Below are 6,141 nucleotides of genomic sequence, written 5' to 3'. Positions count from 1 at the left end.
GTTGGTGTATTTACATTGAGCTATTTCATGAAAACAAAATGGACATTTTTGAAGCATATTGATCAGTGTTACTCTCTGAATAATTTGTGTGATACTGTCGAGGCTCGTCTTGACTGTTTTCAGTAACATCTTGGTCAGGAGAATCTCCACTAAGTAACAGGACGAGGAAAATAATCACGGTCACCTTTATTCACCATTTAAATGTACCAGCAGGAAAGCCTAACCTGTCTTGATAAAAATCACTGACAGGAGGAAAGCCTAACCTGTCTGGATAAAGATCACTGAGAGGAGGAAGGCCTAACCTGTCTGGATAAAGATCACTGACAGGAGGAAAGCCTAACCTGTCTGGATAAAGATCACTGAGAGGAGGAAGGCCTAACCTGTCTGGATAAAGATCACTGACAGGAGGAAAGCCTAACCTGTCTGGATAAAGATCACTGACAGGAGGAACGCCTAACCTGTCTGGATAAAGATCACTGACAGTAGGAAAGCCTAACCTGTCTGGATAAAGATCACTGAGAGGAGGAAAGCCTAACCTGTCTGGATAAAGGTCACTGACAGGAGGAAAGCCCTTCTGGATAAAGATCACTGATAGGAGGAAAGCCCTTCTGGATAAAGATCACTGACAGGAGGAAAGCCCTTCTGGATAAAGATCACTGACAGGAGGAAAGCCTAACCTGTCTGGATAAAGATCACGGATAGGAGGAAAGCCCTTCTGGATAAAGATCACTGACAGGAGGAAAGCCTAACCTGTCTGGATAAAGAACACTGACGGGAGGAAAGCCTAACATGTCTGGATAAAGAACACTGACAGGAGGAAAGCCTAACGTGTCTGGAGAAAGGAGATCACTGACAGTATTGTAAATATTGAATTTCTGCCTTAATTTTGCCTTGGCAGCAGCTAATGGGGATCTATAATAAATACAAATACCACAGGCCCTGGACACCACACGCCAGGCCGTGGACACCACACCACACGCTAGGCCCTGGACACCACACGCCAGGCCCTGGACACCACACGGAAGGCCGTGGACACCACACGGAAGGCCGTGGACACCACACGCCAGGCCGTGGACACCACACCACACGCCAGGCCCTGGACACCACACGCCAGGCCCTGGACACCACACGGAAGGCCGTGGACACCACACGGAAGGCCGTGGACACCACACGCCAGGCCCTGGACACCACACGCCAGACCCTGGACACCACACGGAAGGCCGTGGACACCACACGCCAGGCCCTGGACACCACACGCCAGACCCTGGACACCACACGGAAGGCCGTGGACACCACACGCCAGGCCCTGGACACCACACGGAAGGCCGTGAACACCACACGCCAGACCCTGGACACCACACGGAAGGCCATGAACACCACACGCCAGGCCGTGGACGCCACACGCCAGGCCGTGAACACCATGGTCGGGGCAAGCACAGTCAGAACCACACTCAGCTTAGAGGAGGTGGTGCAACACCAGAGGCTGGTTGCTCGCTGGCCTCTACCACGTTTCCTTGGCCTCCTATCTGAAAGGACTGGATAGGTGGAAGCACAGCCTTATTACTATGGACTACTGGAGGGCAATTGACTAATTAGTCATTGTAGGTTTTGTAATGCACACACATTTTTGTGCACAAATGGGAGTTTATCAATTTTACTGTCTGGATTTCATTAATATAATCAGATGGAAGAAAAAGCAGGAAATACACTTACATCATAATATCAGAACATCATAATATCAGAACATCACAACATCAGAACATACTATCAGAACATCACAATATCAGAACATCATAATATCAGAACATCATAATATCAGAACATCACAGCATCAAAACATCAGAACATCAGAACATACTATCAGAACATCACAATATCAGAACATCACAGCATCAAAACATCACAGCATCAAAACATCACAATATCAGAACATCACAGCATCAGAACATCACAGCATCAAAACATCACAATATCAGAACATCAGAAATATAAGAACATCACAATATCAGAACATCACAATATCACAACGTTAGAACATCAAAATATTCTGCCAGTGCCAACTATATAATATACACTGCTCAAAAAAATAAAGGGAACACTAAAATAACACATCCTAGATCTGAATGAATGAAATATTCTTATTAAATACTTTTTTCTTTACATAGTTGAATGTGCTGACAACAAAATCACACAAAAATGATCAATGTAAATCAAATTTATCAACCCATGGAGGTCTGGATTTGGAGTCACACTCAAAATTAAAGTGGAAAACCACACTACAGGCTGATCCAACTTTGATGTAATGTCCTTAATACAAGTCAAAATGAGGCTCAGTAGTGTGTGTGGCCTCCACGTGCCTGCATGACCTCCCTACAACGCCTGGGCATGCTCCTGATGAGGTGGCGGATGGTCTGCTGAGGGATCTCCTCCCAGACCTGGACTAAAGCATCCACCAACTCCTGGACAGTCTGTGGTGCAACGTGGCGTTGGTGGATGGAGCGAGACATGATGTCCCAGATGTGCTCAATTGGATTCAGGTCTGGGGAACGGGCGGGCCAGTCCATAGCATCAATGCCTTCCTCTTGCAGGAACTGCTGACACACTCCAGCCACATGAGGTCTAGCATTGTCTTGCATTAGGAGGAACCCAGGGCCAACCGCACCAGCATATGGTCTCACAAGAGGTCTGAGGATCTCATCTCGGTACCTAATGGCAGTCAGGCGAGCACATGGAGGGCTGTGCGGCCCCCCAAAGAAATGCCACCCCATACCATGACTGACCCACCGCCAAACCGGTCATGCTGGAGGATGTTGCAGGCAGCAGAACGTTCTCTACGGCGTCTCCAGACTCTGTCACGTCTGTCACATGTGCTCATGTGCTCAGTGTGAACCTGCTTTCATCTGTGAAGAGCACAGGGCGCCAGTGGCGAATTTGCCAATCTTGGTGTTCTCTGGCAAATGCCAAACATCCTGCACGGTGTTGGGCTGTAAGCACTTCCCCACCTGTGGACGTCGGGCCCTCATACCACCCTCATGGAGTCTGTTTTTGACCGTTTGAGCAGACACATGCACATTTGTGGCCTGCTGGAGGTCATTTTGCAGGGCTCTGGCAGTGCTCCACCTGCTCCTCCTTGCACAAAGGCGGAGGTAGCGGTCCTGCTGCTGGGTTGTTGCCCTCCTACGGCCTCCTCCACGTCTGCTGATGTACTGGCCTGTCTCCTGGTAGCGCCTCCATGCTCTGGACACTACGCTGACAGACACAGCAAACCTTCTTGCCACAGCTCGCATTGATGTGCCATCCTGGATGAGCTGCACTACCTGAGCCACTTGTGTGGGTTGTAGACTCCGTCTCATGCTACCACTAGAGTGAGAGCACCGCCAGCATTCAAAAGTGACCAAAACATCAGCCAGGAAGCATAGGAACTGAGAAGTGGTCTGTGGTCACCACCTGCAGAACCACTCCTTTATTGGGGGTGTCTTGCTAATTGCCTATAATTTCCACCTTTTGTCTATTCCATTTGCACAACAGCATGTGAAATTTATTGTCAATCAGTGTTGCTTCCTAAGTGGAAAGTTTGATTTCACAGAAGTGTGATTGACTTGGAGTTACATTGTGTTGTTTAAGTGTTCCCTTTATTTTTTTGAGCAGTGTATAATGATCTGGATTGATAGTTTTGACTTGTCTTTTATACATCAACATGTAGTTTATGTGGCCTGCTGTAATTAACCACTCTGGAAACTGTCTCTAGGCAACACTGGTGATGTCAATGCAGATCAGACATGTCACCGTGTTTAGATAGTAGATAATTGTGTGGGTTTTGGTTGGTAATCACCGTCTCTGTCTATATTGGATACGTCTTGTTTCTGTCAACTTCAACTAACAACATTTAAAGCCTCCATTGATGTACAGTAGTAATGTACTGGAAGTTAATTTGGTAACACCCTACATAGCACTCTCCTTCTGTAGTTCCCTCTGGGGCAGTTGAGATCTTTGTCTCTGATTGCATTCCAAATGGAACCCTATTCCCTACATATAGTGCACTACTTTAGACCATGGCTGGCACCCTATTCCCTACATATAGTGCACTACTTTAGACCAGGGCTGGCACCCTATTCCCTACATATAGTGCACTACTTTAGACCAGGGCTGGCACCCTATTCCCTACATATAGCGCACTACTTTTGACCAGGTTTGGCACCCTATTCCCTACATATAGTGCACTACTTTTGATCAGGGCTGGCATCCTATTCCCTACATATAGTGCACTACTTTAGACCAGGGCTGGCACTGTATTCCCTACATATAATGCACTACTTTTGATAGAGCCCTATGGGTGATAGGGCACCAATTTGGAATGTAGACTTGGTCTTAATTCATTACATTCAGCAACAAATCAGTTTGTCCCTCTAATCAAGAGCAGGAAGTAGTGATGTACTGTACGCTGGTTCTCCAGGAATGACATCTTTTCATCTTTTCCAGAACTTTCCTCTTCTCACCGTCCGTCTGTCGACCAGATTACTGGTGACATTTGTTGAGCTGAGTTTCCTTCCTCCATCTCTTACTTTTCCACCGACTTGTTGATTCAACTCAATTTAAAGAAGTGTGTCAGCCTTTAGCCCGCCTCACGAATCCTCTAGGCCACGTCCAAACGGCACCCTATTCCCTGTGTAGTGTACTACATTTGACGAGGACCAATAAGAAATAGCGCTCCATTTGGGATACACCCCCAGTCTGCTCCTAGGGCCTACAGACATACCAGCATATTGGAAAAATATGGATGTAAGTTTTCTGCCTCTGAAGTCCCTCTCCTTCCTCCATCCCTCCTACTCCTCTACGTGCTCAGTTTAGAAGGCATTAGCTCACTAACCAGGCATTTCAGTAGAAGCACATTTGAACAAACAAACGGCATGTCAAACGGCATGAGGTAACAAGCTCCGATCTGGTTCTGCTGTGTTTATTTAACCCGTCTGTTTGGTATAGGAGTGGAGCGCTAGGCTAGCAAACGGCATGAGGTAACAAGCTCCGATCTGGTTCTGCTGTGTTTATTTAACCCGTCTGTTTGGTATAGGAGCAGAGCGCTAGGCTAGCTATACTGTACTGACAGAGAGGAGGGTTGGGTAATATATTATTTAACCAGTCTGTTTGGTATAGGAGTGGAGCGCTAGGTTAGCAAACGGCTAGCTACACTGTACTGACAGAGAGGAGGGTTGGGTAATATATTATTTAACCAGTCTGTTTGGTATAGGAGTGGAGCGCTAGGCTAGCAAACGGCTAGCTACACTGTACTGACAGAGAGGAGGGTTGGGTAATATATTATTTAACCAGTCTGTTTGGAATAGGAGCAGAGCGCTAGGCTAGCTATATGGCTAGCTATACTGTACTGACAGAGAGGAGGGTTAGGTCATTGATTATTTAGCCAGTCTGTTTGGTATAGGAGCAGAGCACTAGGCTAGCTATATGGCTAGCTACGCTGTACTGACAGAGAGGAGGGTTAAGTAATATATTATTTAACCAGTCTGTTTTGTATAGGAGTAGAGCGCTAGGCTATCACAGCACAGAATCGTTTCACTCAAATTGAGTTTCTGTATTGAATTTTTTTTATAACTACCTTAGACAAACATCAACAAATGTGGGAGCCTGTTGACCTGGCTGAAAAATAAGTAGTTGCTTTGGCCAGTGTACTTAAGGGTCAGCAGGAAATGTACTTTTACGGCTTGATTTCTGCTAATGCTGTTCTAGCAAGTCTGCCTTAACTTTCACAATCAGTCAGACCAAGGCTGCTACTTCACAATCAGCCAGACCAAGGCTGCTACTTCACAATCAGCCAGACCAAGGCTGCTACTTTACAATCAGCCAATCAGCCAGACCAAGGCTGCTACTTCACAATCAGTCAGACCAAGGCTGCTACTTCACAATCAGCCAGACCAAGGCTGCTACTTCACAATCAGCCAGACCAAGGCTGCTACTTCACAATCAGCCAGACCAAGGCTGCTACTTCACAATCAGCCAGACCAAGGCTGCTACTTCACAATCAGCCAGACCGAGGCTGCTACTTCACAATCAGCCAGACCAAGGCTTCTACTTCACAATCAGCCAGACCAAGGCTGCTACTTCACAATCAGCCAGACCAAGGCTGCTACT

This window comes from Salvelinus alpinus, chromosome 3 (assembly GCF_045679555.1).
Source record: "Salvelinus alpinus chromosome 3, SLU_Salpinus.1, whole genome shotgun sequence".
NCBI lineage: Eukaryota > Metazoa > Chordata > Actinopteri > Salmoniformes > Salmonidae > Salvelinus > Salvelinus alpinus.
The sequence above is the reverse complement of the archived record's forward strand: the minus strand, read 5'-3'. Positions refer to the sequence as shown.